Below are 12,568 nucleotides of genomic sequence, written 5' to 3' on the forward strand. Positions count from 1 at the left end.
ATCGGTAAAGCTGCATTATTACGCAAAATGATAAGTTTAATTCGCCTGCTGTTCAGAACACAGAGCCTGAAATGGCAACAGGATAGGAAAGGAAATGCTATTTAGTCACTGTGATAACTAATTCAACTCTTAGCATTAAACTCATCTCCATTGATCACTCTTAGACGAATTACACTAGATAGATTTGCAGAATCTAAAGAATCGATCATAATATTTTATCTTTTAAAAAAAAAAACGAGTTCCAATAACGAAAATTTAAGCACGATAAGGCTAGAAATAATTGTCTTAATATTCATAACTTTTTTCTTTCGTCGTCGCTTGGTGAGCTTAGACCATGACATACTTTTCTATATTTGCATATCGCAACGTGCATCTGCCTAATATTGGCAATTACCGTTATAGCAAATCACAATCTCAACGAATATTTGTGTACATTTGCTTCATTTTTTGTGTTTTTTGAATATGAAAATTCAACGCGAATCAGAAATATGAAAAAACGCTTAAGAAATTAAATATTTATAAGAGATATTTTTTCATATTTTTTATTAAATTTATTTTATTTTTTGCTCGCTCTGCATGATAACCTCAATTGTGACTTGTGCTTCCGCAGCTGCAGCTACTCAAGCTGCCGCAACATCTCCGCACGCCAACTTGATATTGACACTGAACGTTTGCGAGGCTGTTGCGACGATCGATGCCTTCACTCAGCGTGTACTGAAAAAGCTAAGCAGCCCAACAGTGTTGGAGGCGGCGATGCCCTCCAATGATAGCCGCCCGCTGTCTCACGAACTGCTGACTGCGGCGCAACGCTGCAACAATGTGGCATGCAAACCGCAAAAGTATTTAGCATGCAATCGGCGGTGGCAACACATTGGCAACTCTTTTTCGTTTGCCCACTTTGAATGTTGGGCCATTGCACCAAGGCAACGAGGCACCCAAGTGGGCCTAAACTGTATGCATAGATCTCTAGTCAAAGTAATGTATGAGTGCAGCTGCCTCCTCTTGTATTGTGCCGTCTGCCTGTTAAATACGCGGCTTCTCTTTATTTATTTGTTTTACTTCTTAACTGCTTCAGGAGTGCTTTTTTTTCAGCTATTTGGTTATTGTTTCAGCAGTTAGATACTGTTGCCGCCAACACAGGTACCCAATATGAATATATAAGTGTGTATGTGTGCAGCAAATGTTAACTTTGTCGACTTCGACATCTTGTCCAATTATATTGGCAGCCGACAGACGTCCGGACGAGCGGCAAGCGCAACTCGTCTGACAGAAAAAATGGAAATCTTTATTTATTTGCATGCGCGAAAATGCAAATATTTTTTTCATACACACACACACACCACTTGGCATTCCTTTTTTGTTACAGCTTTATATCGCTTTTTTTTTGTTGCAATGCGCGGGTTTGCCTTTGCCACATTTGCCTAGCCATTTTTGGTGGTAGCTGGCAGTCGCGATGCCACCGTTTTGATAGTGTGAAAATTGACAGTAGTGGAGTTTATAATTTTATTTAGAGATTTGTTGTTTTTGCTTAAAAGACTATCGATGCGGCGGCAGATTGTATTGTTTTTATAAAATTTTACATAAAAGGAGTTCATTAAATGCGCATTGAATTTGTAATCGCGTGCGGTATGCAAGCAGATTGGAAAAAATATACATATATATTGAAGCTGTCATTTATAGACAAACTGTGTGAAGCACAACAGTTGCGATTGCGCAGTTACGCGCAGGAAGTGACGCTGCAATATTTGCGTACGTTTTTGTTGTATTAATATTGAATTACTGTGGGAATGATTTTTAAGCTTTCGATTTCTAGTAAATGCACACGTGTGTACGTATGTAATAAAACAAACAATCAAAATAGTTAAAATTTTATTTTGAAAAATTAATTAAATAAGAAGAAAATTATTAAATTAAAATTTAAAAAAAAATAATTGTCAACTAAATAAATTAAAAAAAAAAAAATAAAAAAAATTTTCTATGCAAGAACTTTGGTTGATCAGTTTATATAGCAACTATATGTATATATAATTTATGTAAAATTTCGTGAAAATATCTTGACGAATAAAAAAGTTTTCCAAATAAAGACTTGATTTTCATCGTTCTGTTTGTACTTGTATGGCAGATATATGCTAGAGTTGTCCGATCTTAACAACTTCTTTAAAGATTATAGCGATGCAATGGATAATGATCTACATATATAATTTTGCGAAGATATCTCATCAAATGAAAATGTTTTCCATACAAGAACTTTAATCCCATCGTTCAGCTATATCATACAGTGATCCGATATCAGCAGTGCCGAGAAATGAGCAACTCTCTGGGAAGAAAAGGAAGTTAGCAAACGGATTGACTATTTCTCGTATATACAGATCAATTATATATATTTGTATACTACTCGTATGCTTTAAGGAGCCTCCAATGTTTCTTTCTGGGTGTTACAAAACCTCGTAACAAACTTAATATACTCATACCCTTAACCGGGTATATTAGCCTTAAAATATAAAGGTAAAAAAATTATATATTATTATTTATTAAACCGAAACGAAGCTTCACTTCTACTATTTAGACTTCTTTAAAATCGTTTCAAGTTTTTAAAATTTGTGAGCGATAAAATTGTGTGGAATCCAAAGCTTTTTAAAATCAAGATTTTAGGTGAAAATTTATTAAACTCAGAATTGAAATTGGAATCTTGGAATTAATTTAATATCATAATTCTAAAATTCAAACCCGTCGAGACCCGAAACTAACGGTCGAATTTAAAGTTTTGTGTTAATGAACAAAAATCAAATGCTATCAATATTTCAAAATTAGCGTTAAAATATATTTATTTACATACTACATGTATATAACATTGAAATGTAATAAAATTTTAGTCCTACTTTTATAGAATTTTATTTCCATAAATAACAAATAAATTATTAACTATTTTTTGTATGATAAACATAGTGTTTGCGAACAAGATTTAGTAGTGAACAATAGATTTACTTGTATTATTCTCGAGTTTATGACGCAAAGTTAAGGTGTTTGAAAACTTGTCGACCTATAGATTTGTGAAACAAAGAACACGAATTTGGAAACGGATCAGAAATCCATTATGTGTCCAATATATATGTATCCCGCGTTGTATACTTGCGATCGGGTTAAGCTATAAGGCGTTAGAAAAATTGAATTTCATACAAAAAAAAATTTTCTGGACAGTTTTAGGATTGCTTGAGTAGTTACTGAGAACGCGTAAAAAAATGGACACCAACTAAAAGAAAATAGATTATTTTACAGTTGTTTTATTTCTCTTAATTCAAAACTGTACGTTTACCAATTGGACCGTGTTGAGTAAGCAATCACCCAGATCAGTCAGTTTTGGCCTATAGGAGCTGAATTGTGTTCCATCAGGACAACGAAAAGTCACACACATCGAAAGTAACTCGCTAGGAGTTCCGGGAGCTTGTGTGGTAGGTTCTTATGCCTCCAGCTTAAATTCCGGACCTGTCATCAAGTTATCGCTATTTGTTCCTGCCTATGACGCATGATTTTGCTGCAGAAAACTTCGCTTCAAGAGAAGCTTATGAAAACCGACAGTCCCATTACGTTGCCGATAGGGACGAGGGTGTCTATAAGAGCGCTACCTTCAGGTGGCAACAACTTATCGAACAAAACGGTGCATATTTGACCAAATTTGGTTTATTCTAACTATGCTAAATAAAACCTTCAATTTAATGCAAATATAATGGGTATCGTTTTAGTAGACCTATTGAATTACATATGAGAAAAATATAAGTCCTATTTGAGTAAAATAAAGATTTCAATTTGTGTTAGGCTCCAGACGAATACATAAATTTAGCTCACAAAGCCTACAGCAATTAAGCTTTGAATATTTTAAATTCCTGACCGTAAAATTATTAGTAATAAAACCGAAATGTATTTAACATTGAACAAACCGCACTTTTATAGGTTAAAGTGGGAACATAAAAGCCGTCGCAAAACACATTTTAATCATTGTCGACAATTTGCGCAAATGAGTTAAATGTTTTACTCATTTTACACTTCCTATTTGCATTAAAATACATAACTATGCATATGTGCAAATACACATTTGTATGTATAAGGTATAACGTTCAAACAACTGCGACTGCAATAAAATATAATACAACACATTAGACGTTAATGAATGCAACAAAGCACAAAATAAACCAAAATGAAAAGAAAAAATGTAAATGTGTAAAAGAAAAATGTAAAAACGAGCTTACGAGTGCCAAGATCAACGCAAATACACAAGCCGAGCGACAGTTGCAGCAAGCCGATCACTTACATGTTTACCTTTTGATACACTAGAGTGAAAAAATAGCCGGCGACACATATTTTTGCTGAGTAAGATGACAAATTACATAGGAAAAACGAAATAAAGCGCATATGAAAGCAGAAAAAATGTGTAATGTAAGAAGGTGTGTGCAACACAGTTTTTACTAAAATGCATTTCCAACGCATTGCTTCCACTTACTCAAATGACAATGAGTGAGATCAGCAGATCTGGCAACACATGCAGCTGTGAAAAAAATGTTTGTCACTTTAGGAGTACAAAAACAAAATGTATGTTATATTTTCACGTTTCACTTTCATAATTACACGTTGCAACAACCAAAGTCAACGCTGTTACTGCAAAAAGCAGTTGACCCCTCTCCATTCAGAGGCAAGAAACATTTAAGCTCCCTCAGCCCATTGCGATCAGTAGTGACGATCACTGGACAATGAAGAGACGTAAATATACATATTTATACAAGTATATATTATATATACATATAGTATATATACCGCACATATGTATGCATGTATATACACATATTTTTGACGCATTCTACTTTTTTGTGGCCAGTCAATTAATTAAGCGAGCATCATCGGACATTTATTGCTGCCGTGCATATAATAAATATGATCTCCCTTCCTGTACAGCGCATCGCAAAAATCGTTGAAGATCAATTTCAGCCGTCGTCTACGCACCATTGATCGGCATGCGTGGCTACAACACACGAGTACATTGTCATCTGGCGTTAATTGAAACTCGCAACTAGTAGCGGCTTTAGCTGGTCGTTGCATTTGATATTCGAGCGTGAATGTGAGATTATTTCTACTAACCTATAATTAACTATGAAAATGCTCTTGGTATCGATTAATAAAAACGTGTCACTGTCAGTGTTTGGCGCATGACAAGAAATTCTATTAAGCAAGACTTAATGAGCTTGCGCAAACGACTTGACCGTCATTGATGAATTGACATAAATTGCTAATTTTCTTGCGCTTGACTGATGGTTAGGCGTATGTGACAAAATATCACATGAAGATGGCTGATATTGACGCTTTTAGCTGAAGTGAGTGGAATTCGCTGCATAATAATGCTATTTATTAGTTGTGATTAGAATCAAACGAAAAATGTGGGAAACTGTATACTATTCTGCGAACATTTAAAGTTGATTTGGCACGTAGTTCGGAGATGAGCGTATTTGCAAAAAAAAAATTTTATTTAACGTAAGGGGCTTCCAAAACTTAACACGTGTTTTTCTCGAAACACTGTGATAAAATTTGGATGAGGAAATTTTCTCCAAAACAGCTGAATTGATCGTCATGAAATTTTTAAACGATCTTCATTGATATATTATATTTGTTAGGTAATGATCGAAGGTATAAGGTTTTTGACAATAATTTAGATTCTTAACACTCTGAAATGTAAATCTTTTTACAAAACAGACTTTTTTCACAAAGTTGCCATTTTGTCGAAAATCAAACATTTTAACTGGTATTTCTACCATTACTTACACTCATTTATTGTAATAATAAGTTTTTTTTTTGGTTTTTGAAGTTGAGTTAATTTAAAAATCCAAAAATTTTCGAAATGAACCACGGAATACTAAATTACATTGAATTCTGTCAATGTCCTTTATTTATTTTTAGTTATGAAAAAAATGCCTCTTAAAAAAAATTACCAAAAAATTACCTAAAAATTTCGTGACTTGCAAGTGGATATAACCACCTACGTTATTTAAGATTCTTGCAAATCCTTAAAATTCATTATTTTTCTTTTGCTTGCTTAAACTCTTTGCAAATTACTTTTGGCCTACTTATAAAACAAGTTTTGTTATTTGTGTTTGTCAGAAATGTCTCACGCCATCAATCACGCCTAGAGTTTTAAATATTTGTTGCATTATTAATTCTAATTGCGTTTGTTTTCTTTGAGAGTAATAACAGCTGACCATTTTCGTGCAGCGATTTTGAATAGCCTCGGTGGCGCAGTAGGCAGCGCGTAAGTCTCATAATCTTAAGGTCGTGAGTTCGAGCCTCACCCGGGGCAGTCACTTTTTTGTTTTAAATTTTTTAATTGCAAATTTTATTTTTAAAAATTAATATTCTATAATATATTATAATGAAGTTAAATTTTTATTGACAATTGAGAGAGTCTAGGACTTTCGTCAGAATTTAATTTTTTAAGAAAAATTGCTACAATAGTACAAGTATATATTATAGTCTCTTCAGCGAAGAGCTTTTACTAAACTTTTTTAAGAAATCTAAATTTAAAATATTTTGACATGAGAAAATTAGGGTCCTCTTCTGATATTAATTACAGTTTGTTTGTTAAATAAAAAGTTAAATTTGCACCAAATTTCTTTAAAAAAAAAATAAATTCCAAAAACTTGGTTATTTCAATTTTATAATAAATAAAAAAGTTGTACATCTTTTTATTACCTATAACCTTTTCATTTAAAATTTTTCCATGGACTGTTATTCTTGTCGGAAATCGAGATAAAAAAATTCAACAACTTTTCTCCCCTCCTCTTCCCACCCACAGATCAAACGCAAATTATTTTTGCTTTTATTCTTGTAATTTTATCTTTCTTTTGCAATTAGTTTCATCTTATCGTATTATGATTTATTTTGCTTTCAAAGAATTATCTGTCTTGGTCTATACATGTCGTGGCCCGAAAAAAACAATACGAAGTTTTGAAATGAATTCGAGGTCCGAAATATGAAAAAGAACATCTGATATGTTCTTAGAAAAAATGTATATATAATAAAAATGGAGTTGCCAGATTTATCAATTTCGGTTTCTAACTTTTCTGCAGCACTATTTTAAAGTTTATAAATCCTGTGGTAAACCTAAAAGAAATATTTTGCTGAACTAAAATTTTGGAAAAAATATGGTGACAAGAAAAAACATTAACTTCATTTGCACCGAAACTATATTGCCCTTCACAAATACAAAACCTTACAAGAACTTTGATCGGTCAGTTTGTATGGTAGCTATACAAGTATGCTAAAGTGATCCGATCTGAACTTTTTCTTTGGAGATTGCATCGTTGCCTTAGACAATAACTCACGTCAAATTTCGTGAAGATATCTCGTCAAATGAAAAAGTATTTTATACATACGCTATAGTAAGCCGATCTGTTGTATGACAGCTATATGACATATATATGTGGTCCGATATCCACCGTTCCAACAAATGAGCAGCTTCTTGGTGAGAAAAGGACGGGTACAAAATTTCATTTTATTCGCCTTTTTTGCAATCTGCACAACTAAGCGCAGCATTCTAATGCCAACTCTACATCCTTCTTGCCATCAAAGACGCGCATTGTTTATCCACAATGAGGCATGCAACCTCTTAAACGATGTGCGTACGAATGATTGCGGGAATAATCGTTGAGGCAATGAGGAAATGCCTGAGCAGCTGAACGCAGACTTATTGCGGGCAAAGTCTTTTTGGAGGAATGATGAATATTGGCAAACACAAAACAGCAAAAAAAAAAAAACATAAAAAAAGCAAAGAAGAAAGTAATGGTAATTTAAAGGGAAAAAATAATGATTACAAAAAACGCTTAACTGGAAGAGTTATGGGTGTAGTTGATGTGAATAATTGTAAAAGCAACGCAGCATCAATTCCAGCGAACGCACATGAGGAAAAGCATTTATGTCAAATTTTGACATTTACCACATTTCTCAAAAGATGCATAAAACGCGAATGCAGGAAAACTTTTAATGGGTGGGTGTAGTCAGTACGAAGATGGAAAAATACGCGCCCGCACCGGTTGGAGTGGGAAGTGCGAAACGGTGACAAGAAAATTGTGTGGTCTAAGTATTGAACATAAAGAAAATATATACAATAATATTTCTTATAGTTATATTGTACTAAAGAAAGTGTACTCACATTTCCAAGAATTCTATGCTTAATTATGTACATACTGGTATATATAAAAATATTTATATAAGCAATTTCGTACATAAATCGAAGTTGCACCTTAAAAAATATTGGTCAGACATACCTGCAAAGAGAAGAAAAAAATTTTAAAAACATAATATTACAAATTAATCAGTGTGTCAAAAGTGCATACAAAGGATTGGTTTAATTATTATAAACGCATACGGCACATTTATATATATGAATATTCTTAGAAATAATTGTATATGCACAACTATTCGCACCCACGTTAGGCCACCAACAATTTAATTTTCCTTTTATTTTTGTAATTATTTCTCCAACTTTTACTATGAGCTCAGCTGCCACTCGCATTGCATCGCTTATGTACTCGCTCGCCACCTGAGCGTGTTGCATGTGGCCATGCAAATGAATGTAAATGATTGATTTACCCTCGATTGACAACGTCAACATACCGACAAGCCCCTCTATCGAACTAACTATCTACCTTGATATCTATCTATGGCTTACTTCATTCATATTGAACGCTTAACGTGTGCATATGCTCATTGACTGGAAATTATAATAAATAAGACGTAGAAACAATAAAAAGTAATAACAAGAAATCATAACAGTAGCGTGGGCGTCCCCAAACAAAGCATAGACCCGCGTGGCAGACAACAAGGAGCGAAATGTAAAGTTAGAAATAAAAATTTTACACGGCAAAAATTTTAGTTTTGTATAAATAAGTAATTAGGTGAAACCGGATTGATGAATAACTAAGATTAATTTATATTAAAAAAGTACTATTCGTGGTATGATGCAAATGATGCTTTAAGAAATATTGAGCTGAAGCCAAACGATTTCGTCAAAATGGGATCGAAATTAGTCTCTTCCAGCGTAAAAATATTTAAAATATAGGGTGACTGACTTTGCCTGCTTAAGTTCTATAGTTGTTGCTGTTACAGCACTACGGTCGCGCTGGAACTCGCTGAGAACCTCCTGAAACAACATGACCAGTTTTGATAACTGAATTCTCTCAAAAAAGTCGATGTAAATAGCTGTAATATCGACAGATTTAGTAGCCAAAATTGAAAGATCTCACTTTATAGCGACAACGAATAAATTTGTAGTTCATGGAACTCGACTTTAAGCAATCATGAAGCTCATTTGATTGGTAAAGGTTCGTAGACATCTGTAAAAAAATCATCAAAGGATTCTTATAAATCAATGTTCCCTAAATAAACCTAAGTAGCAATGGATCCAGTTCAATTTCAATGTAGAAAGTTAATTGCAAAAGTTCTTCACTCAGTTTGACAGCCTATATAAATGCAATTTTTGAGAATTAAAAAAAAAATGTATTGTATCAATTGTTAAACTTTTTTAAAATTATATTTATAAATATTTTTAAACACACAGTTCCTTGCAAAGAAAAAAATACTTTTTGAGTTATGTTCGAAAAATATCAAAAATTGTAATAAATCTGATGAAAAATCGAATTTCGGCAGCTCAAAAACTTCCAAATTTGGGAAATCCAACTTTTGAATAAAATAAACGCCGCATTTTATTCAAAAGTTGGATTTCCCAAATTTGGAAGTTTTTGAGCTGCCGAAATTCGATTTTTCATCAGATCTAAAACTACTTGTAGTAGGTCATTGTATAGAAAACTATACACAGAACATGAAAAAAAATTTGATAGTAATCGGATCATTTGTCTCGAATAATCACTCAAGCAAATTTGAAAAATTTTGTTTTGCGAAAAACGAGTTTAAAAATTAACTGATGGAACAATTGAACTTAACTTTAGAAGGCTGTGACTCAAAAACTATTTGAGATATCAATTTAAAATTTCCGAAGTGTTGTTGAAATATGAAGAAATCGTTTGTTATTTAATTATACGTTTCGTGTGCCGCTTAAGAGCAGATTATTAAAAATTTATTAAATAAAATATTATGATGACGATAGAAAAGAAAATTTATAAAATATGGGCGATTTAGGCAGTAAGTTAGAACCTATCACATTTCTCTGAATATTACATACTCATAATTTCTCGCTGTGTATTTAACTAAATATCATATATATATAGGTATTTCATAAATGCTATTGTAAAGTCATGAAAAATAATTGCACTACATACAACAAACGGAAATAACACGTCACATGGTTAACGAGCATTACCAGATTTATGGGATTAACATAGGTCAAATCATTGTGATCAATCAACAACCGAAAGGCAGCGATCGATGAAATTTTACAAGAAAACCTAAGCAAGAGTGTATATCAAAACAACGTTAAAAATGCATGAAAAACGCGATGCAAAGCACATAGAATTGGTGCAAGAACAAAACATTGTAATAACAACCCTAAAAACATCAACACCATCATCAGACAACAAAATTGTTAATGCCTAACCTAAAAATCATCGCAACTCTTTATTAAAAATGTTCAATTCAATCGACGAACAATACGTAGGCACGTTAGTTTGTGGGTTGAGCTATTCTTTCAACGATTTGATGTTCTGCTGTCATTAGCGCATGCGCTGAAGCACTAACAATGAACGCTTACTCATTACCTTTTCATTAAGTTTGTGGTTAAAACAGTTTTCGAGCTGTTTTATGGTTGTACATTTTTTCATTTTTAAATATGATTGTGCGTAGTATTATTTTATTGCTGTGGCATGCTGCACATACCATTTACGAAGCTGTCAGTGACATGACAATGCGGCAAAAATATTGTACGGCAGTTGACTTTATAAAACGCTTTTTGAAAAAAGCAGAATGTTTTTACTATACTTTTATGCTTTAGCGAAGACCAAACGAGACCGACAAGAGCACAAGACCAAATATTGGTTATAAACGAGAGTATAAAAAGCATGCAACACGACAATATAGTAAATGCTAAAAAAATTTGCGAATAACGAGCAAGGAAAATAGTGAGTTAGTCACTCACTCAAAAAGTCCGTCGGGTCTGTGGAACGAAAACATATTCATCAACACTTCCGTTGACAGCTTTTGGCAAATGACAGCCGACAGACGCACCAACAAAGGTAATCAGCGACAATGATGAAGTAACAAAGGCAGTAAACCGACACACAACAACAAGCATATGTCATATGTACCGCACATCTGCAATAGTGTTGGTTGTATTTAGAATAAATAGAATGCCTGACATTATGCATTTGAAGAATTAAATAGTCTGCGCATGCGCATTGACAAACTCATATAAGCATATCACCATAAGCTGACTAAAATCCTTTTTTTCCAAATTCTCACCAAAGCCGGAACCGGCACTTCGGGTACTTCAGAAGTAGTAGTAGAACATTTTGGGAACAGTATATGTTGATAAAATTAAAGATTTCTGCTTCTAGGTTGCACACATCGTATCAGCAATATATTTGAAGACACGATAATTCAAACAACTTTCGAAAAGATTCTATTTCAATTTTGAGTTCTGTATTTTTGTTTCGTAAATACCCCTTTTTTTAGAGATATTTCATTTCGGAACTTTAAATCGAATCAAACAATGTCTTAACGGAAATTGGAATAAATCTGGAGAAAATTAAAAAGAACACTGCGACTTATGCAATTTAATTAATAAAGTATAAATAAATTAATCCGGCAATACATACAATATTATTCTGGAAAAAGTATTTTGAAAATGGTTTTCAACTTGCAAAATTACAAACTCTTGACATGGAATTAATGTTCCGAACAAGACACTTTACTGTAGTGAACAAGACATTTTTTCGCATTACCATTTCGATTTACTAACTTCCATAATGCAGATATACCTACAATATATACGCAAAATATCAACTTGAGTCCGCACTTGACAGCAAACAACCGTTAGCTGTCATTTCGCAGCGTCTTCTTTTGTGCACGTTGCAAATCGTCTCTACACACATTAGCACATTTAGACATGCGTTGCAAAGTGCAAGTTGACGAATTTATTGATGACACCTTGCAAATCCATGCATTTGAAGAAGAGTTCTCCGCATTTTATGGGCGTGAAAATACGAAATTATGTATACTAATAGTCACTCGGACTGCATGTGGAAAGAGCTGCCATGTAACGAATTGTCAATAATGCATTTTTGCGAGCGAAAATTATATATTTTTAATGCTTTTTGTTTGTTTTTCTATATTCTTGTTGTCTTTTGTTTAGTAGATTAGAGAGAATTAAAAATAGTTGTGGAAAGAGTAGAGTGTGTTAAGTTTGAAAAATAGGTTTCTTCATAGATTATACTGTTACATTGGTAGTTCAGCTTCAGACTTGTAAAACTTATATTTATCTAATTAGAACTGTCTCTACTGCTCTCTCTCTCTCTCTCACTTCACTACTATTCATGAATTTGGTATTCTCAAATGACTTTATAATAATTCCACCAAATTC

At 33.2% G+C, this 12,568-nt stretch overlaps 1 protein-coding gene and 1 non-coding gene across 3 annotated transcripts in view; one reads left to right on the plus strand and one right to left on the minus strand.

Moving 5' to 3' along the window:
- The window catches only part of mew (multiple edematous wings), a 193,898-nt gene that overhangs the window by 118,585 nt on the left and 62,745 nt on the right, over positions 1-12,568 (minus strand). The window lies entirely within an intron of this gene.
- TRNAM-CAU (transfer RNA methionine (anticodon CAU)) lies at positions 6,265-6,337 on the plus strand. Its single transcript has one exon. It is a non-coding gene; the product is annotated as a tRNA-Met (tRNA).

Source organism: Bactrocera oleae, chromosome 5 (assembly GCF_042242935.1).
Source record: "Bactrocera oleae isolate idBacOlea1 chromosome 5, idBacOlea1, whole genome shotgun sequence".
NCBI classification, from domain to species: domain Eukaryota; kingdom Metazoa; phylum Arthropoda; class Insecta; order Diptera; family Tephritidae; genus Bactrocera; species Bactrocera oleae.